General features: G+C 44.4%; 1 protein-coding gene across 14 annotated transcripts in view; it reads left to right on the forward strand.

The window, feature by feature from the left end:
- The window catches only part of TBL1X (transducin beta like 1 X-linked), a 211,091-nt gene that overhangs the window by 79,086 nt on the left and 108,499 nt on the right, over nt 1-23,506 (forward strand). For all 14 annotated transcript variants that reach the window (XM_070257969.1, XM_070257978.1, XM_070257974.1 and 11 more), the window contains exon 2: nt 2,993-3,066. The gene's annotated coding sequence lies outside the window, so the exon portion shown is untranslated. The remainder of the gene's footprint in view (nt 1-2,992; nt 3,067-23,506) is intronic.

The raw sequence follows: 23,506 nt of genomic DNA on the forward strand, positions 1-23,506 counted from the left end.
TAGATACACACATTCCTCTTCTCCCCCCTCCTCCATCAATCCTGTGGCAAGTTCTCGGTTCAGTTCTTTGGGAGTGTTTTCCCTTAGAATTTGCAGAGGAAGTCAACAGGAAAATGGTTCCTCAGATTTTCTGATGTGGATGAAACCTCATAAATAATTTAATACTCTCATTTCACAGCTGAGGAGTCGCTGTTCCAGAGAGAATTTCTTATAATTAATTAGGAGCAAAGTGAGGCCTGTAACTCTGCTTTTTTCCTTCATTTTTTAATACAATGTACGTGCACGGTAGTGCTGTGGAATGAAGACAGAATGGAGCAGTGAAATGGATCAGGCGTCTGGCAAGTTTTGACAACATTTTCACAGTTAAGAGTCCTGAGCACTGTTTGCTGGGGGTATGACCCCTTGTAAGCTTAGAGAAAATGAAAAAAAAAGAAAAGAGACATGAAGTGTAGTATCTAAAATCTTTTCATGAAGTGCTCCATTACCCAAATTCCTGATGGTCCAGACTGTGCCTCACTGGGGAATGGGGGTCTAGGATGATGCAGGAGCAAGACGCAAAAGAAAGGCTCCTGTCCCCCACCCCGCCCCGGTCTCCTAGCACTTGTCATGGGGGCGGCCTTTGAGCCAGTGTGTACCACCACCACAGCTGTTCTTACACTGGTGGCCAAAATAGTGAAATGGGTCCGTACTAGTTGGGTGTGGAGCTCCTTCTGGGATGTTCCCTGTATCCTGACATTCCCGGAGATGGTTTCCCTGCCCCCACATGGTTCAGCAGATACAGGATTACCTGCTGGCCCAGCTAGGGGGCCCCTGGCTCCAGCTTGGCTGGAGCCCTGTGGGTCGTCGAGCTTTGGAGTCGCCCCTGCTGGGAGTGTGCCGTCTGCAGGGCCATCTTGCCCAGGTGGCCCCTTCTTCCTGTACCGGATGGGGCAGCCCATTATGTCCACCGACCAGCCTTCTGGTACTCTACCTGTCAGCATCCTCTTTCCCCAGCACCATGACATGGTTAGAAACCTCAGAGCCCTCTTCTGGCCCGGTTCGTTGCCTCCAGCACCACTCAAGCTGCAGCCCCTTTCCCTTCCTCCTCGCCCGACTTCCTGGGCCAACAGGATGGCCGATTCCTGTGTGAAGCCTCTCTAGATTTCTTCCATGCAACGAGAATATGAAGACATGATTCCTTGTCATCCGCTGCCCTCCTTGTCATCCGTTTCTCAGCAGCAGTTATTTGCTAATTGCTCCTTGATTTTTGAGAGACACCTGTCACTAGAAGCCAGGGACAGCACACTGTTCTGGATTTCCTCCTGCCTTGTCACACATTCCTCTGCCTCACTGACCAGCTCCTTCTCTAGGCTTCGATTCTCAGCTTATAGTCTTTAGACCAGTAGTTCTCAACAGGGCGATTTTGCCCTCCAGGGGACACTTGGCAATGTCTGGGGTCAGTTTTGGTTGTCACAATGTGGGAGGGGAGTGGATTGCTGCTGGCATCTAAGTGGGTAGAGCCCAGAGATGCTGCTCAACATCCTACGATGCACAAGGCAACCCCACAACAGAGAAATCTGATCCCAAATGTCAGCAGTGCCAAGAATGAGAAACCCTGCTTTAGACGTTCCTGTCCGCGCCCAGAGCTTCAAAGATCGGGGTTATAGGATGACTCCCCAGCTCAACTCTAACTGTGACCTCTCCCGCTTGCTCAGGCTTGTGTATTTAACTACCTAGTTAACAGTCCACTTGGAGGTGGAATGGGCATTTCAAAGTTAACACATAAAAAGTCCTGATTTCTCCTCTCCTCAGCCTTCCTGCATCCCAGGAAATGGCTCCGCCTTCCAAGTTGCTGCTCAGGCCCTGAACTAGACGTTGGCCGTGGTTCTTTCCTGCCCGTCCCCATCACGCCTGCACTCTACCACGAGTCCTTAGAGCTCGTCGCCAGAGTGTCTGAGAGCCCCATCTGGCCTCTCCTTTGCATCCCTCCTCTTCCCTGCTCACACCATGCGAGCCGCCCATTTCTCTGCTGAGCAGGAGCTTCACTGGGTTTTGTTCTAAGCCCGATGGGAGCCCCTGAGGGTTTTTAGGTAGAAGGATGATCAGATTTTCTTTTCTCATGAAGTCTGGTGCTTGGTGAACAGTGTGCAGTGTGTGGGGCATGCGTAGGATCACACTCTTTTCCGGGGCTGCAGAGTCCTCTGTGATCTGGGACCCGCTGCCACTCTCTTCTGCTGCCCAGCGCACTGGCCTTCCTCCCTCTCTCCAAGGTCATTCTCACCGCGGGACATTTGCACGTGTGCTGGGCCTGTAGCCTGGCCTCTCTTGCCCCTGTTCCAGCACTCCCTCCTCAGAGAGCTCCGCCCCAGCCCCCAGTGTAGAGTACTGCTTGCCCCCTCATTACTTTCCATTTCCCTACCTAGTTTGACTTTATTATTTCTCTCATCTTCAGTGATCTTTTGTGCATTTGCCTCCTGGTTTTTGTCCCTGCTCCTCCCTCACCAAATCCCCCTTCTCACTGCCAGGACGGATTAGTCCACAAGATCAGAGACCTTATGTGTCCCTAATACCAGAGCGGCATGGAGCGCCATTTCCATTGTCCCCAGGACTGAATGAGTAGTTGTCGTCAGTAAGAATTTGCTCAGTTATGTTGGATCTAGAAATACCCGTGTTTTCACTTAGCATGGTTTAGGATGGTAGAGAAAAATGTGGCTATCATGAGAGCAGAGTAGATTTTTCGGTACTGAAATTCTCAGGTGACATGATCACAGTCGGTTCTGAGCTGATGGAAGTTTTGAGCAGATTTGTGTGAACAGTCTCATTGCATACTTTAAATGGAGATGGAGGCCTTACGTTCACCAGCGATGATTGTCCACCGTCTGATGTGGTTATTATTTCAGCTTCGTGATACCCCTAATTCGGATATCTGCCTGCTTATGGAATAGACCAGAATATACTTCAGGATTTTTTCACTGACAGTTTTTGCCTTACTTTGGATATTTTTCATTAACAGGTAACTGAAGACAGAAAACAGACCTAAAAATAAACCCCGGAAGGAAGAAGGGACTTGCCTACATTTGGCTCTGAGTAAGTGGAATTGTAACTTACTACATGATGGATGTCCTGTCAGCCTCACCTTATTTTCTGTGCTTAAAAATTAAATATTACTGTGTTGGCTATATGTACTGGAAACAGTGATTTCTCAAGATTTCTTGTAATGTGTGGTTTTGCTAGCAAAAAAATGCTATATATTTGCATCAGCACTTTATAACAAACTGCTTTTTTATTTAGCTTCTGAAAGTCAGAAGTTTTACGAAAGAGAAATCGAGATGATTATTCAAGTGTATGCTTTCTAGAGAAGCATTGTTTCTCTCTTCTTTCTCATATACATTGAGGTACTTATTTTTCCTCAGAAGGCTGACTTATGACAAACAAACAAAGGTTTCTGCCTTTTTGTCTGTTACAGGTTCCCTTTGTCTTATATCTTCTTCTCAGAATGTGTTTGGAAAACGACAGGCAGCTATGTAACTACTTGTAGACCAGCTAGAATTTTCCATAAAAACCTAGTTTGGCACGATCCTGAGGCAGCATGGCCTGTGATGTAGGCCCCCAGGGAGGCATTTTCCTTCAGTCTGAGCCCTACATGGACTGTTGTCAGGATAGAGAGAATCCAGACTCACCCAGAAAGGGGCCTTCTGAGGTCTGGAGCTGCCATATTGGCTGTTCTGTTTCACCCAATTTATAGTGAGGCCCGATTCTCAGCTAAATCAAGTGCATCCTTTTCAGACCACTTTGAGAAATCTTCCATTTCCAGGGTTACTTTTCTTTGAATCTGTTACTTCTGGAACATTGTGGAGTATACAAAGATGTGTGAGATATGTCTTGGTTTTTGGGTGAGACATTACAGATGCACCAGAAGTGCAGGCGGGCAGAAAGCCGTGGTGTGGATGGGTGTCCCGTGGATGGTACAGGCATTTCTTGCTGTGGGAATTCCGAGAAAGGGCCTGCCAGTGTGTGTGGAACAGCCTAGGAAGGCCGGAGCTTCCTCTTGGAAGAGAGACTTGACTTGGGTTTGGTGGTGGGTGGGATTTTGATACATGCTGAAGAAATGTGTTCTAGATGGAAGACTCTATGGCCAAAGGTAAGGAGCCAAGAATAAGGAAGCATTTTGTTTTGTTTTTTTTTAAGGGAAAAGTTGACAATCCAGTTTGGTTGAATGGAGGGTAGTGATGGGGGAGCAGACAAGGCGTAAGGAAAAGGCAAGGACTTTGAACTTGACCTGCCTACACAGTGCCCAAAGGAGACTTTGATTCCCATTCTCTTGGCATTAGAGCTGCCGTCTCTGTCTACCTGGACACACCTGAAGGATATGCCTGAGGGATACACCCCGTCAGTAATGGAGGGGCAGTGTGTAGTTTGAAAGAGCACCAAAGGGGTCTCATGATCAACCCCCATGGGGGAAGAAAGAATAGTAAATCATAACCAAATGCTTCTATAATGCTTACTGTGTGCCAGACACTGCCATTTTTTGGTAACAACGTTATTGAGATGTGATTGACGTAGGTGACAGTTCACCCATTTGCAGTGTACAATTCAGTGGTGGTTAGTGTATTTCACAGAGTTGTGCAACCATCACCACAATGGATTTTAAAACATCTCTTCACTCCCCGGAGAATCTCAGACCCATTAGTAGTCATTCCCCATTCCTGCCTCCCACAGCCCCTGACAACCACAGTCTACTTTCAGTTTCCATGGATTTGCCCGTTATGGAAGTTTCGCATAAATGGAATCATACAATATGTGTTCTCTGTGGATGGCTTATTTTTACTCAGTGTAATGTTTTCAAGGTTCACCATGCTATAGCGCATGTCAGTACTTCATTCCTTTCTGTTGCCAAATGCTATTCCATTGTGTGAGTAGACCACGTTTTGTGTATCCGTTCATCAGACACTATTTTTGAAGGCTTCTATTTTAAATAATGTTAGACTCAAAAGAAATTGCAAAAATAGTACAGTGAGTTCCAGAGTACCCTCCCCAACCTTCCTCCAGTGATAACATCCAACATGAAGATACTGCGTCATCAAGAATAGGATATGGACATTGGCACTGTTGGCACAAATGCAGACCTTATCAGAATTTCACAGGTTTTACGTGCACTTGTGTGTGTGTGTGCCCGTGCATGCACACATGTGCAGTTGTGTGAAATGTTCTCACATGTATAGATTCGTGCAACCTCCACCATCATCCTTTGCAGAATAAGGAAAGCTCCTTATGCTACTCCTTTATGGTCACCCTCTCCATCTCCTGGTGGAACCACTGGGTTCTCTATCTCTATCGTTTTGTCTTTTCAAGAATGTTACATAGGGGCCGGCCCGGTGGTGCAGCGGTTAAGCGCGCACGTTCGCTTTGGCGGCCCGGGGTTCACCGTTTCGGATCTGGGGTGCAGACATGGCACCACTTGGCAAGCCATGCTGTGGCAGGCATCCTACATATAAAGTAGAGGAAGATGGGCACGGATGTGCGCTCAGGGCCAGTTTTCCTCAGCAAAAAGAGGAGGATTGGCAGTAGTTAGCTCAGGGCTAATCTTCCTCAAAAAAAAGAAAGAATGTTACATAAATGGAATCACACTGCACGTGGCCTTGGGAGACTGCTGTTATTCACTTAGGCTAAAGCCTTGAGCCCCATCCGAGTTGTTGTGGGTATCAGCAGCTCATGCCTTTTTAATACTGAGTAATGTCCCCTGGTATGGATGTACCAGAGTTTATCCATTTACTTGGTGCACGGGTGTTTGTGGTCTTTCCAGTTTGTGGCTGTTATGGCAAGTAGGTCTGCTGTGAGTGTCCACGCACAGGTTTTGGTGCGAACCAGATGCTGTTAAGCCCCCATGTATTTCTCATGCAGCCCAGTGAAGTCAGTGCCTTCGTGGGCTCCCCTGTCCAGACAAGAAAACTAGGGCACAGAGAGGCTGTGAGCCTCCTGGGGTTGCAGCGGGGAGCCCGCAGTTGAAATGGCCCCCGTGTGTGTTCTCTCCATCCCTTTGCTGGCTGGCGCCCTGTCAAACCCTGGTGTTCGGCAGGTACAGCGGTCGTGCTGGGCTTCTCAGCCTTCGGGACCCCATTCAGGAGAGAGAGTTTGCCCTGGCCCAACAGGAGGAGTGCCAAAAGCACAGGCTGGGCCCCGAGCTGGGCCACTGGGGATGAAGTCTTCTCTTGGACTTCACAGACAGGGACAAACGAAAACAGCCCCACCACATAAGGAGCAAAGCCCATTGTCCTCTGGAGCTGCTTCCTCTTTTGAAGACTACTGAGTATGATGGAGAGAAGGAGAGTCAAGTTAAGGAGACAACTTCCAGGCCTCTTCACAACTGGGACCTCAGAGATCCCATGAGGTGTTGTCAGCTTTCAGGGTGACCGAAGTCAAAATCAAGGGTCCCTTGGCTACGTGCCCATTTTATTGCTGCAAAGGACCACCTGGCTGCCCTGACCAGAGGCCGGCTGTCCATCCACACTGTTTCCTGTAACTGCCTTCAAGGGGCCAGCTTGTTTCCAGTGGAGGTTTGGCTAACCTGAGCAGTGCAAGGTGGAGCAGCCTTTGTTCCCCCGTCATTGTTGCCATCAACACGAGGACAGAGGAGGGAGAGGAACAAGGGCCAATTTGGAGTCCTGCAGCTCTCGCTTCCCCTCCTGCTTCCATGACCTGCACCCCCTCGGACTTCTGGGAAGTTAGTTAGCTCCCCTGAGCTCAGTCTCCTCTTCTGTACAGTGCCGAGTTAATCCCCACTTCGTCGTGTTTTGGTACAACGTAGGAAATTGTGTGAGCACATCGTTGAGTCAATGCATGTTTCTGCTCTGCCTCCTGGTTCTTTTCCGACTTCCCCTTCCTTATTCTCAGCCTGGAAGTGATTGAGAACCCCGAAATACGCAACGTTTGCTTTTGGGCTGAGTTCTCTTTGCCCAGTATGTGTGTTGTGTGTTGCTTGTTCTAAGCACTTGCCTTTTGCTTTCTCATGTGTCTGATTGCTGTTCTTTTTGGGATCTAAGTAACTGGGATAGCTGGTTCCTTTTTATTTGCCAGTTCCTTTTTATTCATAAAATCCAAGAAGGGCACAAAGGCTCCCGGCAGTTGTAATCAGAAGGAGCCGTGACTCTGAGAGAAGCAGTGCCCTGGATCCTGAAGAATTTCCCGTTAGAATACATTAGAACTGGACGTTGTAATAAGCACAAAACAGGGACTCTGGCGGATGGCAGCTGGACAGTCCACCATGTTAACAACTAAACCAGTTGCAGGGCGTTTTCATAGGACGTTGGTGAAGGCAGCGCCCCAGAGGGGTTGTCCAGCAGGCCTTTGGCGGCAGTGAGGGATTCGTGAGCTGTTGCTAATCTGTGCCTTTTCGAAAGCGCCCAAGCTTCGGAGCGCCCTCGGAACCGTAGCTTGTTGATTTAAAGAACGTGAATTCCATGTGGATAATGCAGGAGAACAATTGCTTTTTGTGGTCTCCAGCTGATGAAAGGTCCTTGAGGAAGGGTTGTTTGATAATATAATTCAGCTCTTTTTTCCTCCCTTTCAGTCTGTGGTTCAGATTTATTTAATGTTCTTTTCTTTCAAACAACATTTGTCTTCAGCTGCTTCATCGAACACCCAGAACACTCACGTGCAGCCCTGCAAACAGCCCTCCGGGTTAGCAGGAAAGCTGCTTTTTCTCCCGAGAAGCTGGGCATTCCTTTCCTCACGAACACAAGCCGCCTGGGAGAGGGGTGTCGGCAGCCATGGGCTTCCCTGCCCGTGTCACGCTCGAAAGTCTGCTGAGTGTCTTCAGGATAGAATTTGACTCAGACGGACATTAATTGCGTTCTTGATTAATTCAATTCAAGAATAAACTCTTGAAATTGGCTATTGATTCTGGTTGTAAAATGGCCATGGAGGGGCCTGAAAATGATGAAAGAATTCCTTTGTTTCTGACATTTTTCACTACTTGTGGCTCTTATACCACATCAAAGTATGCCATTTTTCTTAATGTTTCCTTTTGGTTTTCTTTATAAACATGGGCAGTTCCCAAATATCTCTTTCTCAGTTTAGGATAGTGGTTCTCAACCGGAACACTTTTTCCCCCAGGAGACTCTTGGCAAAGTCTAGAGACATTTGATTGTCACAAGTGGAGTGTCTGTGTGTGTGAGATCCTGGCATCTAGAGGGTAGAGGCCAGGGATGCTGCTAGACATCGTGTAGTGCACGGGACAACAGCCTCTCCCACCCCATCCCGTACCAAGACTTATCTGGCCCCAAATGTCAGCGGTATTGAGGTTGGCCAGTTTGGGATATGGCCAAAAACTTTGAGTATATAAAATATTGCCCTCCCTCTTCTTGCACAGTAGTTTAGCGACTGCTGGCACTGGCTATGAAGCACCACGGGAAGTAATTAGATGCTTTCGGTCCTCCTACAGTGACTGTAATACTCAATATAACTGTATATTTGCAAAAGAATAAGGCTATACACTTGGATTTCTATTCCTAAATTATGTTTTTCTTTGCATTAAGAAATATATTTTTGACAACGTGATTGTATGTGCCATTCATAAACGTCAATTCAATTTAACTTCATTTAATTTATAGTCTATTAAGAAGGAAAATAATTTGCATAATTTGTTTTTTATTGTCAGTAGTAATTCTGAATTTTATCACTTAGAATAATTATGGAATTCTCCAAATTTCCCACCTTTATAAGACACCCATATGCACAATTAGCAAATTGTTAAAGGAACCCCCAATATGAAAATAGTCCCCACAAAAAGACTATAACTGAAAGATCATGTCTTACTTAATCTCTAAGTCAGAGTTACCGAGGAGTCTTTCTTATTGTGATAAAATATACATAACATTCAATTTACCATCTTAACCATTCTTACGTGTACAGTTCAGTGTCATTAAGTATGTTCACATTATTGTGCAACCATCACCACCATCCATGTCTAGAACTTTTTTATTCTCCCTAAACTGGAACTCCATCCCTGCTAAACAGCTCCCCATTCCCCTCTCCTGCAACTCCTGGCACCCACCATTTCGCTTTCTGTCTCTATGAAATTGACTACTCTAGGTACCTCATGTAAGAACTGTACAATATTTGTCTTTTTGTGCCTGGTTTGTTTCACTCAGTATAATGTCTTCATGGTTCATCCATGTTGTAGCATTTGTCAGAATCTCCTTCCTTTTTAAAGCCAAATAGTATTCCACTGTGTGTATAGACCACGTTTTGTTTATCCATTCATCCATCGATGGATAGTTGAGTGCTTTACAAAAACATATTTTAAAGTTGGACCCATTATGTCTGCCTTCTGACTACTGTTTAGATATAGAAAATGATTCCAGTTGGCGTGTGGTGAAATCAAGTTGTACCTACGTAGAAAACTCCACAACTTTCCTCATAGACTTCCTCAAGTGCTGTCAACACAATATCCTACTGTTTTAGGAGCTCCCCTTCTGAGATCAGCTCATGTGGTCATCCTACCTACTTCTTTGTTCGCTTTAGCTTCCAAAGGAGAGAGCAGTAGAAGAAATACTTAAAGCGGTAGCTGAAGGGTCCAGAATGGCACCTATGCCAGTCCACTTCCTGCCAGGCTCTCTCGCCGTGAGCTCTCTTCCTGCCGCCTTCCCCTCCTTTGCTTATGGCCACAGCTCTCTACAATGGGCATGTATAACGGTACTCAGCTTGTCCCTGAATTTGCTTTCCACTTTCCACCTCCTGGGACTTTACTTCTCTGCAAAAGTATAAACGTTGGCTCTGTGTGTAAACGTTTGAGACATTTTGCAATCAGCATGATGAAATCTTATCTTTATGTGAAAGGATTCTTGATTATTCTGAAATGTGGTGTCTGTGACTTAAGCATCATCTCCAAAAATCAGTGCTCTCTGTTGGGATCTGACTGTGCTGGCACGTTCTCGCACCCTGAATCCTAAAGCAACTGCTCCTTACTTACAGGGATAGCTTTTCAACTCTGATGAGTTTATAACTTTATTCACATAGAACAATAGAAATGGATTTCTTTGACATTTTGCTGCAAAGTAGGACAATAGAATCGATATGGATTTCTCTGTTCATTTGTCTGGCTGATGCTGAGTGCCTTCAGAGTGCTGGGTGTTGGGATGGAGCAGGATGCTGTTTGCTAGGGCTGCCACTACAAAGCTTGGATTTGATTTGGGGTTCGGAATGGAAAATGTAGGGGGCAGGTGGAGAGCTTGAAGTGAGCTTGTTGAAATAGTAAAAATCCCATTAAAAAATCTATATTTTCTGCAGGAATTTACCTTACTTAACAAAATGCCTGCCTTTCCTATTCTTATTTATTTATTATTGGGGTCACATTGGTTTATAACATTATGTAAATTTTAGGTATACTTCATTATACTTTGACTTCTGTGTAGACTGCATCGTGTTCCCCACCCAAAGTCTAGTTTCCATCCGTCACCGTACCCATGTGCCCCTGTACCCTTTTCGTCCTCTCCCCACCCCCTTCCCTTCTGGTAACCACCATTCTCTTCTCTGTATCTCTGTGTTTGTTTATCTTCCACATATGAGTGAAATCATACAATATTTGTCTTTCTCCGTCTGCTTATTAGCATAATACCCTCAAGGTCCATCCATGTTGTTGCAAATGGCATGATTTTGTCTTTTTTATGGCTAAGTAGTATTCCATTGTATATGTATACCACATCTTCTATATCCATTCATCAGTCAGTGGGTACTTGGGTTGCTTCCAAGTCTTGGCTATTGTGAATAATGCTGCAGTGAACACAGGGGTGCATGTATCTTTTCAAATTAGTGTTTTTGTAAATAAATATCCAGAAGTGGAATAGCTAGATCATATGGTAGTTCTATTTTTAATTTTTTGAGGAATCTCCATACTGTTTTCTATAATGGCTGCACCAGTTTGTATTCCCACCAGCAGTATAGAAGGGTTCCCTTCTCTCCACATCCTCTCCAACGCTTGTTATTTCCTGGCTTGTTAATTATAGCCATCCTGACGGGGGTGAGATGATAATCTCATTGTGGTTTTGATTTATATTTCCCTGATGATTAGTAATGTTGAACATCTTTTCATGTGCCTGTTGGCCATCTGTATATCTTCTTTGGAAAAGTGGCTGTTCATATCCTCTGCCCATTTTTTAATCAGGTTGTTTGTTTTTTTGTTGTTGAGTTGTTTATTTTATATGTATATATATATGTTTCTATATATAGATAAAATATATATAAATAAATATATATAAAAATTATTTTATATATAAATAATTTTTTGGGCGAGGAAGACTGACCCTGAGCCTAATACCTGTTGCCGATCTTCCTCTTTTTTGTTTGAGGGAGATTCACCCTGAGGTAACATCTGTGCCAGTCTTCCTCTATTTTATATGTAGGATGCCTCTACAGCATGGCTTGATGAGCAGTGTGTAGGTCCATGCCCGGGATCCGAACCCGCAAACCCTGGGCTGCTGAAGCAGAGCATGTGAACTTAACTACTACGCCACTGGGCCAGCCCACTATATTTTTTTTAATATATTTTATATATAGAAGTTCTTTATATATTTTAAATATTAACCCCTTATAGGATATTTAATTTGCAAATATCTTCTCCCAGTTGTGAGTTTGTCTTTTCATTTTGTTGATGGTTTCCTTGGCCGTGCAGAAGCTTTTTAGTTTTATGTAGTCCCATATGTTTATTTTTTCTCTTGTTTCCTTTGCCTGAGGAGACATTCAAAAAGATGCTGTGAAGACCGTTGTCAAAGAGTGTACTGCCTATGTTTTCTTCTAGGAGTTTTATGGTTTCAGGTCTTACATTCAGGTCTTTAATCCATTTTGAGTTAATTTTTTGTGTATGGTGTAAGATACAGGTCTGCTTTCATTCTTTTGAGTGGGGCTGTCCAGTTTTCCCAGCACCATTTATTGAAGAGACTTTCTCCATTGTATGTTCTTGGCTCCTTGGTCGAAGATTACCTGGCGGCATTTTTAAGTACTTCAAGACGCACATCTACCTTCTCTTATTTCAAACCAGCTACCTAAGGTGCCGTCACCTACTTTTTGTTTGTAAACCTAAGGAAAAGTGTCATTTGTAAGGCCAGTCCTCACAGCAGGAGGGTTTTCTGGCTTATACACTAGGCTGCATTTAATCTTTATTTTATATTGCTGATTAAATATGATTCAAATTTTAATTTACAGTTTCTTTTTAAAGTTAATTACCTTATTAGGTGCTTTCCTTTAAAAACCTGTAGATTGGAGGCTCTGCATTTGACAGCAATGGGGAGCAGGGTGCCTATTGGCCTTTAATATTTTTTACATCCACTTTAAAGACATTTTTCTGTGTGACCACACAGTGTTTGATTTACAAAATACGTATTCCTCTAAAACACCAAATTTTAGCTGCAAATATCATGTATGCAACTGAGTTCTTTTCACAGTGTTTACTTACATGGAATATTGTTGTTTTGCACTCTGTAGCTATTTGTCTTTGTCAGCAGATGTAGGTAGAGTATTAATCTTGTATGAAATTCAGATAATCAGAGAGCAGATGGATTTATGGCCCTCAAAACCTCTAAACTCTGCAGCTGTGGTGAGCTGTTGAACTATGAATAAAGAAATTCTGGACTGTGGCTAGCAAGGGCTGGTGTGACCTGATTTGCCACAAAATACATCAGCCTGTGAGGGCTCGATTTCTTGCCATGTGTCATCTGTGGTTTGGTCCTGATGCTGTGATACTGCAGTACCGGCTGCCTGTTAGAGAAGAATGTGGGCTGAGCCGCCTGCTTCACGGGAGGAGCCGGGCCGGGGGCAGAGCGACTCCACACCCCCAGGAAGCTTTGGGGGTCCCAGGGGCACAAGCAAGGTCTTGGGTCTATTTAGTCTCTGGAGGATGAGGAGAGTCTGCGCCCCAGGCCCTGTGTCAGCCAGGTTGGGGTACAGGAGAGGCCCCTCCTGGGTGTCTGAGGAAACGCAGCCTGTCCGTTGAGTACAACTCCATCGAGTGGATGGCAGCATGTGCAGAAGGTAGTAGGGTATATGGGGCCAGGCAGGGATTCTGAAAATGGCTAAATCAAGAAGTGTTCTGCGTAGGAAATGCAGAAGCAATTTTGAAAATGTTACCCCTCTGTCAATACTGCAAAAGCAGTTGGGTACCCGCCTGCCCCCGCCCCCCAGCACACGTAGACTTCACTTCACCAGAGTGGAAATATCCTGTGCTTGATGGTACCCACTGTCAGAGAAGTAAGTGAGCATCATTAGTGCATTCATAATTTGCACCCTGTGCTGGGAGGGTTGTAGCAGCTTTAGCCAAAGCCTCTTTTGTTGTTGTTTGTTTGTTTGTTTTTCTCCCCAAAGCCCCAGTACCTAGTTGTATATCCTAGTTGTAAGTCATTCTAGTTCTTCTGTGTGGGACACTGCGACAGTATGGCTTGATGAGCGGTGTGTAGGTCCGCGCCCAGGATCTGAACTGGCGAACTCTGGGCCGCCAAAGTAGAGCGCGCAAACCTAACCACTTGACCACGGGGCCAGCCCTGAAAGCCATCTTTTTAAACAGCTTTATTGATAATTCATATTATCATCAGATTCACCCGTTTGAAAGTGCATGATTTGTTGTTGTTTAATGTATTCAGAGTTGTACAGCCATCACCATAATCTAACTTTAGAGCATCTTCAATACACCCGTTACCAGTCACTCCCGATTTCTTCCTCCCTGCCCCTCGCCCCTGGCAACCTCTAATCTCTTTTCTGTCCCTATAGATTTGCCCATTCTGGACATTCACATAAACGGAATCCTACAATATGTAGCCTTTTGTGTCTGGCTTCTTTCACTCTGCATGATGTTTTCAAGGCTCATCCATGTTGTAGGGTATACCAATGCTTCATTCCTTTTTGTAGCCAAATATACTACTCCTTGTATGGATAGACCCCATTTGTCTATTCGTTCATCAGTTGTTGGACACTTGGGTGGTTTCCGTTGTTTGACTATTGTGAATAATGCTACTGTGAACATTCCAGTGCAAGTTTTTTTGTGGACATATACAAAGGAAGGTCAAGATGACCCAGTGAACTGTTGGCTATCAAAATAATATAGGAAGATTTTTAAGATGAAATGTACATTTTTTTTAAGTTAAGGATTTTGGAGATAAGTATACTTTTAAATATGTTTTAATCTATTCGCACCCACAAAAGTGTAGCATAACGGGGCTATTTCCTGTTTAGAAGGGAATGTGTCTTTCACAGGCTGGGGATGAACTAGCGCGCGTGAATGTGCTCTCTCCGGGAGTCAGGCTGGGGCGGTGTGTCTCCATGTTTGGGCAGATACCAGGACTGTTAAAGGTAGCGCAGCATCTAGGCACAGGTTTATAGATGGACCTGGACAACTCCAGGAGTACAAAACTGGGACCAGACCCATCGGAAAAGATTGGATTACAGGATGAGATGAAGCAAGTCATTTAGGCGGGGCCACAGATCTTGCTTGGGTGAATAATTGAAGTAGGTGTCAACCATTTCCTTTTCCCCAAATCCATAATTTTAGACCGGTATAAATATCTTCCAGGTTTATACTTTTTTCATTTATTGCATGTAAATTTGGAGTAAATGCCTTCTCTCTTGACATCCTGTTTTTAAAAAATGTAGTTCTTAAAATTGTGAGCTTATCCAAGATCAAGTGGTCAGTTTGTAGAAATTCCAGTTCCTTAAATCTTTGAAAAGCACCGCATTTAAAGAAAAAGGTTGTTGGGGCTGGCCTGGTGGCGTAGTGGTTGTTTGTGCACTCTACTTGGCCCTGGGTTTGCAGTTCAGATCCCCTGCATGGACCTACACACCACTCATCAAGCCATGCTCTGGCCACGTCCCACATACAAAATAGAGGAAGATTGGCACAGATGTTAGCTCAGGGACAATCTTCCTCAAGCAAAAAGAGGAAGACTGGCAGCAGCTGTTAGCTCAGGGCCAATCTTCCTCACCAAAAAAGAAGGGGGGTGGTTATTATTTTCCAAGCCTATATTCTCAAATGTGCCTGGCATTAATTTGAATTTGCCCACCAGTTATTTTCTTCAAGAAGCATGCATGAGTGTTAGAACAGTAAGAAATTTTTGAATGACCTAGAACAGCGCCCCCCCCATAGAACTTTCTATGAAGATGGAGCTGTTCCATATCTGCACTGTCCAGTGCAGTGGCCGCTAGCTGCGTGTGGCTCTTCAGCACTTGAAATATGGCAAGTGTACCTGAGGAACTGAATTTTAGATTTTATTTATTTTAATTTGTTTAAGATTAGATAGCCACGTCAGCCAGTGGCTACCCCTTATGGACAGAGCAGTTTGATCAAGAGCTTTATTTGATGGATGTGTATAGTGAGGCCCATGATGGTGGTCTTTGACAAGGTGAGTTTGTAGAAGAGCCAGACTAACCTGGGCCTTTATTTTGGGAGATACCTGGAAACCAGTGTGGTACCTACCTGTTTAGAACAGTAGTTCTCTAAGGGGGTAATTTTGCATTCACTGCCCCTCCCCAGGACATCTGGCAATGTCTGGAGGCATTTTAGGTTGTCACAACTAGGGGCTGCGGTGCTACTGGCATCTAGCACATAGAGATCAGAGATGCTACTCACCACCCTACAGTGCACAGGACAGCCTCACAACAAAGAATGATTCCGTCCCAAATGTTACCAGTGCTACAAGTAGAGAAAGCCTGCTTTAGATTCACGAGGCTGGCATGGTCCTTAGATAGGAGCTAGACAGCTACTGACCCAGTCTTATAGATGGAGAGATGGAGCTTGCTCATGGGGTCAAGCCTGGGGCAGGTGCACAGCCTGGTGGTACCAAGGCGAGGACAGTCAGCCAGGCGTCTGCCTTCCACATTGTTGTACATTAAGTATCAGAATAGAAAGTTGATGTTTGTTATGAGTCAAAACGGTGACACAGCAACAGTCTTACGTGCCTCAGTGGCCCTCAACTGTGTACGCCCCTGTTCACCAGCATAATAGGAGATGGCTATGTTGCCCAAATGTGTCCTCATCACTTCTAGGTGTGTTTACTTACCCCTCTGAGATGTTTAGAAAGCATTTGGGAAGTTCCTCTTTGCAAGCCAGTCTTGGCAATGTCTGGCAAAAACGGAAACGATTTGTTGGATAACTGCTAAGGAACTTTAACTTCTTCATAAGTGCCCTGATGAAATGCTTAAGAATGCTAACCAGTAAACCTGCCCCCCCCCAAACATGCCCATTGAAGGTGGTCCCCCTCACTTCCCAAGTCCTCCCTCAATCAAAGTGCTGCGGTTGAAGGTGGCCCTGATACTGAGAAACACGAATTGTCTGCGTCAGAGTTAGTAATGCGCATACATTTGAACGTTCACATTGAAAATTCATCTCTGCCAAGCTGGAGCAGGCAGGAAGGAACCCTGAGAGGTGGAGGGCTGAAACAGGGCTCTGTGGATGGTGTGAAGTGGAACGAGATGATGGAATCAAACAAGCAGAGTCCTGTGCCTGAGCACAGATGGTTCGCCTGTGGCAGGATACAGGGGCAGCTTTGGCAGGGCCACCGCTCCTGGAAAAGTGGAGTTGAATTGGCCGTTTCTTTTAAGGATACTGCAAATTTCTGCAGCTTCTATCATCCTAAGGAAGCCTGGACAGTTTGCCCAACAGATAATATTGATAATAAAAACAAAGAAATTAAAGTGTGATGTTTCTAGTCCGTGAAAATCATTTTTATCCTATTTGCAAAACCTATAGATTTAAGTAGGATAGACGTGTCAGCAGCTTAATAAGACAGTTATCCAAGGAGTTGAATTGAAGTCATTCACAAAAATAAGCTCTCTGGCAAACCCAAAGCCCCAGGGGAATTTTGGATCTTATTTAATGCAAAATTCCTTGAAGCAAAGACTAGCAGGCATTATGTTATGGTTCTAGGCGGTTTATTGTTTTTTCTTCCTAAATATTTGTGAATGTCTGAATTACTCTGTATGCCAACCATCGAAAGTAAAAAACCACAGAGAAGAGGAGGGAGGTGTCAGATTAATTCCTTTTCAGCAGAGAATTGAAGCATCTTGTTATAACAGAATCCATCTCGACAACAGGGTGATGCAAGAAGCTGAAACAGATGTGAAATATGTGACATGTGTGTCCACCATCAGTACATTGGGAAACCCTCTCAAAGACGTCATGGCCAGCGCTGATTTTAAATTTGAGATGATGGGAGCTTTAGGTCACCTGACTGTGGGGTATCGAATGCACAGCTTCTAGGATTTCGATTTTACCTCTTTTGAGGACTTGCCTTCACATTTCTTGCGTCAGTACTTACTGATAGAACTAGGAATTGGAACCAGAATAATTAGATTGATTCTGCAGATCCCCGGACGTGAGCTGAGAAGGCATTGGAAAGCGTACCCTGTTTGTTCTTGCAAGGCTGCAGGAGGAAATGATGGGGAAGTGAATTGCTACGATATGGTTGTCATTTTCCTTTACACAGCACAGTATACCCTCTGCATTTGGGGATTCCAGATCTAGCGGGTGAGATGTCAGGATCCCTGTGTGGCCACTCCTAGGGAAAATTCTTTGTTTTCGCTGAGCCCCATGGGAGACAGAACTGCGCATGGATGTGAAAGAGAAGTGGTGAGCGATTTGGGGATGAATGCCGTTTTACAACTCTGCTTTCGCTCAACATGTCAGCCTTTTAATTTCAGCCTGTTACCTCTTCCCTCTGCTCCCCCGGGAAGAGAGCAAAGTGGGGAACACAGAGCCGTTTCTCCTGCGCTGGATTCTGAGTGCTCTTCAACCACTGTGACTGAGAGGAGGTCGAGGAACAGAAGAGGTGAAGATGGAGATAACTGAGGGAATCTTTAAAGGGCTTTGTGAAAATAGAGGGCGCCAGGCTGGTGCTGGCTTTGATATAAGTTAAAATCATTACATGTCCTCAAACCACTGTCATTATTTGTGGTGTTGTGGTTCTTGCTGCTATTGGAAAAATTATTGCACCATCCATCTTGAGTCTTTAGAAATTGCAACATAGAGAAGTTAAAATTTTAAAGACCCCTTTCATGTGAGGCCTGACGATATAATCATTCAGAAACAATTTTTTTTTACCTTCCCAATAAGCCATCTGAGTGAGTCCCATTAAACTTGCATGCTTGCGTATCTATACATTCTTTTCTCGTAGTCTCTTCAGTGATGACTGGCTCTACCTTTTTTTTTCTTATTTTGAGTAAGATTAGCCCTGAGCTAACATCTGTTGCCAATCTTCCTCTTTTTTTGCTTGAGGAACATTAGCCCTGAGCTCACATCTGTGCCTGTCTTTCTACACTTTATATGTGGGTTGCCACCCCAGCATGGCTGACCAGTGGTGTAGGTCCACACCCAAATGTCAGTAGTGCCAAGACTGAGAAACCCTGCTCTAGGGTTGCGCTTGCTCAATGCTGCACGAAGGGTTATCCGCCACAAGATTGTCTCCTTGGAGAGGCCAAGTCTCTGTATTGGCCAGACGTGCGGGTCTCCGAATTCTGAAAGGAAGTTGGAAAGGTGAGAGTCAAGTCAAAGGAAGCCTACACCATGTAGAACAAATTAGAGAGCGCTCCAAGCTGGTTGGGGCCGACTCCCCAGCCCAACCTGGCCGAGTCCTGACTGTGTTTCTCGTTGTGTTTTTCGTTTCGATTCTGCCGAGGTTTCTCCTGAAGGATACTGACTCAAGCCTGCTCCTCTGATTTCATTTCTTTCCAGTGCAATTTAGGTGAAGCTGGAGCAGAATGCTCCCTGAGGAGGGATTAGGAGAATCAGGCCCAGCCTTTGCTAAGTAAACGTATCCAGAAACTTCAGCATCTTTACCAGAATGCGCCTGTTTCTCTGAGTATCGTGGGGGTTGGAGGCCGTGTAACAAATGACTGTGGCTTCAGTTGCACAGATTAAATGTTGTAAAGGTTCCCAGCCAGTACAGTCACATCCTTAATTATTGCTTCAGAACTGTAAGTGAATGTTTTGAGTGTTTTCATAGTAGCTTTAAGTGTGAGCTCCAACGTTGTGGTCAAATCGTTGGCCTCGGCCTACATTACATTAATTAGGTGGAGAAGCCGAATGCTTCTTGCAAGCAGTCTGCTGATGCTCCCTTTGGGAACCTAATTCCCACAGGGCTAACCATAGGAAAGGGTAATATTTTCAACATGCTGATTCCATTACTTCATTCTATTCGAGTGCTGCCAGTGTAGTGCATATAAGAAAGAATTCCTCATTTTTATCCAATTGCGTGTATGTCCTTTATGCTTGTGATGTTATTGATCTGATCAAGCATATAGGGAGATGAGGTTTATGAATTTAATTAAGATTTATTCCAAGAAACTCAGCTGGATGATTGCTTGCCATAGGTCATCATGCAGTGGTTCTGCATGTCTTGTTGCTGTTTCTGTTTGAAAGAGGGTAGTGAGTAAAATTGGATATTGAAGTTGATTGCATTGATTAAGGATTGGGACAAATGTTGCATATATAGTTAGACGCTTGCCTGCTAATCCCCGACATATACACTCATAGCTTATTAATGTGGAAATATTCAAACATAATGAAAAGTATGTAGAATATTTTGGTATATTCCTGTGTACCCTTCACCCAGCTTCAAGCACTGTCACCATTTCATTAGCTTTTCTCATCTGTTTCCTCACTGTCTTTTTTTTTTTATTAGAGTAACTCAAAGCAAATCCCAGATGCCACATTATTTCACCCATAAATATTTTCGGATGTATTTCTAATCTAGAAGGATTTTTTGTGTATATATACCATGATACCATGATTATCTTGTATGAGTTTACTCTGGCTGCCATAACAAAGTACCACAAAGTGGGTGGCTGGAAACCACAGAAACTTGTTCTCTCACAGTTCAGGAGGCCAGAAGTCCAAAATCAAAGTGCTGGAAAACTTGGGTCCTTCTGGAGGCTCTGAGGGACAGTCTGTTCCATGCCTCTCTCCCAGCTTCTGGTGACTCCAGGTGTTCCTTGGCTCCTGACTGCATCAGTCCAGTTTCTGCCTTCGTCTTCACATGGCCTTATCCCACAGGTCTCCATTTCCACATCTCTCCTTTTTCGTGTAAAGAGGCCAGTCATTGGATTTAGGCCCCCCCCCCCCCAATCCAGTATGACCTCATCTTACTTGATTCTATCTGCAAAGATCTGATTTCCACATAAGGTCACATTCACAAGTACGGGGGGTTAGAGCTTCAACATATGTTTTCAAGGGACACAGTTCAACCCACTATGGTGACTATGTGCATATTCATCCCTGATCCAACTGGAGTGAGTTGTTCTTAGTTTATTAATGCACGAGTTACCAGAAATCCTACTGGAGCATGGTGGGGTCATCCTACCGATGGTTGCTGTTGATTGAGAGGTGCCATCCCATCCCTAGGAGGGAAGTGACTGTATTTGCTCATGGTCACACAGGTCTGAGCAGTGGGGCTGGGGAAGAACCCAAGTCTGTCTGGCTCCAAGTCCCAGGAAACTGGCCATGGTTTACAACTCAGGTTCGTGAGAAGTGTTTGCTTACTTGAACTTTTGGAACATAAACTGTAAATCCGCTGATCTTTGTGTTCTTGTAAGGCTGTACATCCATTTCCTTATATTTATTTAAGAAAATTGTTGGTGATTAAAAAATACACTTTTTTAAAAATTAGGGTTTTATGTACATTTTAAAACTTTGCGTTAGTATGTATTTAGTGTGTTTCTTTGTTTAAGTATGCAAAACTCGGCCATCCTTCTAATTTATAAACCTCCCACCATGCACATCTGAAGGGGGCTTTCCATAGGGTTGACCCTTCTTTTTCTCCCGAGATTGCAGACTGATGCTTGGAGATAAATGAATTTGCTGGGTTGTCACTCCTAGGTCTCAGTGATGGGTCTAGAATGTGTTTGTTTGTAATTTCAGGTCCTGTGGATTTTTTTCTACAGTAGTTCATTATGACTCTTTTTAACACTTTATTTTTTAGGCAGTTTTGGGTTTACAGAAGTCATTTTTCTTTTTAATAGAAGTATTTGTGGGCAATGAACTTAGCCATCACCTTACTTATATTTATAATATCATTTTGAAATAGATACTCTCAGAGAACTTTTGCTTATAGTCAGGCTAAGAATTACACAAAGTCAAGCGGTGATTCGGAACCTCCTCTGGATCCCTGGGAAGTCACTGTGGGGACGCAGCCTTCTGCTCAGGAGGTGCTGTTGGGATCGGCTTTCTTGCTCGGGGGCTGCCCGCACTCCTGCGGACACACACAGCCCTCGACATTTTAAGTGCTGTGCTTGCTGTTGCTTAACTCCTCATCAATCATTGCAGTCGAGTTCTTTTTCAAAACTTGCATTTTTAAGATTTCTTCTTGGAAGTTTTCCTTCTAAAAGGCTACAAATGGAGCTAACCATTTAAACTGTACACTGTGAACCGTATATTAATTTTTGTATCAGTAACATTTAAGAATCATCTTATAATGTTTGTATGGGCTCATAGTATCTCCCACCGAGATATTTACCAGTTACGGACATACCTCAGAGATACTGCGGGTTCCGTTCCCGGCTGCAATAAAGCAAGTCAGACACATTTTTTGGTTTCGGTGCATATAAAAACTATGTTTACACTATAGCATAGTCTGTTAAGTGTGCAATAGCATTATGTCTAAAAAAAAATGTACCTACTTTAATTAAAAAATACTTTGTTGGGACCGGCCCGGTGGCGCAGCGGTTAAGTATGCACGTTCCGCTTCAGCGGCTCAGAGTTCGCTGGTTCAGATCCCGGGTGCAGACATGGCACCACTTGGCATGCCATGTAGGCGTCCCACATAGAAAGTAGAGGAAGATGGGCACGGATATTAGTTCAGGGCCAGTCTTCCTCAGCAAAAAGAGAAGGATTGGCAGTAGTTAGCTCAGGGATAATCTTCCTCAAAAAAAAAAAAAAACTTTGTTGGGGCCGGCCCCATGGCCAAGTGGTTAAGTTGACGCGCTCCGCTTCGGTGGCCCAGGGTTTCGCCAATTTGGATCCTGGACGCAGACATGGCACTGTTCATCAAGCCATGCTGAGGCGGGTCCCACATGCCACAGCTGGAAGGACCCACAACTAAAAATATACAACTATGTCCTGGGGAGCTTTGGGGAGAAAAAAAGAAAAATAAAACTTTAAAAATAAATAAAATAAATAAAAAATACTCTGCTGCTAAAAAATGCTAAGCATCATCTGAGCCTTTAGCGAGTTGTAATCTGCATTTTTTACAAGACCCTCCACCATCTGTGAAGCACAATAATGCGAAGTGCAATAACATGAGGTCTGCCTTTTACTAAAGGGACAAAAGTCGTGATTTATGGGGAAGAAACCCAGCAGATGCCACCACTGGAGCCAAGTTATTAAGGTTAACCTCATCATGAATAAAGCATAGTGACATCATGTTATGTCCTGAGAAGGACACAGCATCACTTCTGTGGTATCTCTGCTGAAAATGCATGACGTACATCTAATCAAAAGAAGAATTGGACAGAGCCAGACAGAGGGGCGTTCGACAGATTAATTTCCCCTGCTCGTCCAAAGTGTCTGAGTCTGAAAGAAAGGGCAACTCTCTCAGATCAGAGGATGTTAAGGACATGTGATGACTGAATGGAATGTGGCACCCTGGATGGGATCCTGGGACAGAAAAAGGACATGTGAAGTTTGACTAAGGTCTGTAGTTTACTTAACTGTCTTGTACCCGTGTTGATTTCATCGCTTTGATCATTGCGATGTTTGTGTAAGATGTTAACATAGGGGGAAGCTGAGTGAAGGATATACGGGTACTCTGGACTATTTCCACAACTTTCTGTAAGTCTGAACTTGTTTCAAAATAGAGTTTTTTCAAAGAGAATCATTTTAGATATGATTTTATGTGATTAACTACCATTTTGGTTGGCATTGCCGTAACCTTTTGCATTTCTGTTTCTTTGTAAAGAATGTACATCAAAAAGTATCTTCACGTGACAGTATCAACCAAGACCTTAGTTTGAACAAAATGTCGTGGAGGTAGGACTAGTTTTGCATTGGAGTTCTGAACATTTACGAGTTTTTTTTTTAGGAAATCCATTTTGTAGTGTTCCTCTCCTCTCCTTAGAAGAAAGATCACACATGTTCAAAACACAGCATCGTTTAAATGCATTTGCATTTTTAAAGGTTTTTGGTTTTGCCTTGCTTTTTATGAGTAGGGCTGTTCTGGGGTATTCTGAATCTAGGTTTTAAATGGCTACTGTGTCCCATTCTGTGTCATCTGTAGTTTTGTCCTCAACCTCACTGGGAGGGGCCCCTCCTTCCCATTTTAGAAGTCTTCAAAGAAACCAGTGAGTAGATGGAGCTGGTTGAGTCTTGGTTGGCATATTCCACAGGACAGAGGATACTCTGGGGGAGCTGTGCCTCCCTCAGAGACTCAGGGGCTGCCCCCGAGTCATGATGGAGTGCATGGGGGTGGGTCGTGGGGAGAGGAGTGATGGAAAAGATGGGTGGTGGGGTGGGGCCAGGGGTGACCCAGCACGGAAGACCTGGGACAGGTCCCAGAGCAGG

The sequence above is a fragment of the Equus caballus genome, chromosome X (genome assembly GCF_041296265.1).
Source record: "Equus caballus isolate H_3958 breed thoroughbred chromosome X, TB-T2T, whole genome shotgun sequence".
Classification (NCBI taxonomy): domain Eukaryota; kingdom Metazoa; phylum Chordata; class Mammalia; order Perissodactyla; family Equidae; genus Equus; species Equus caballus.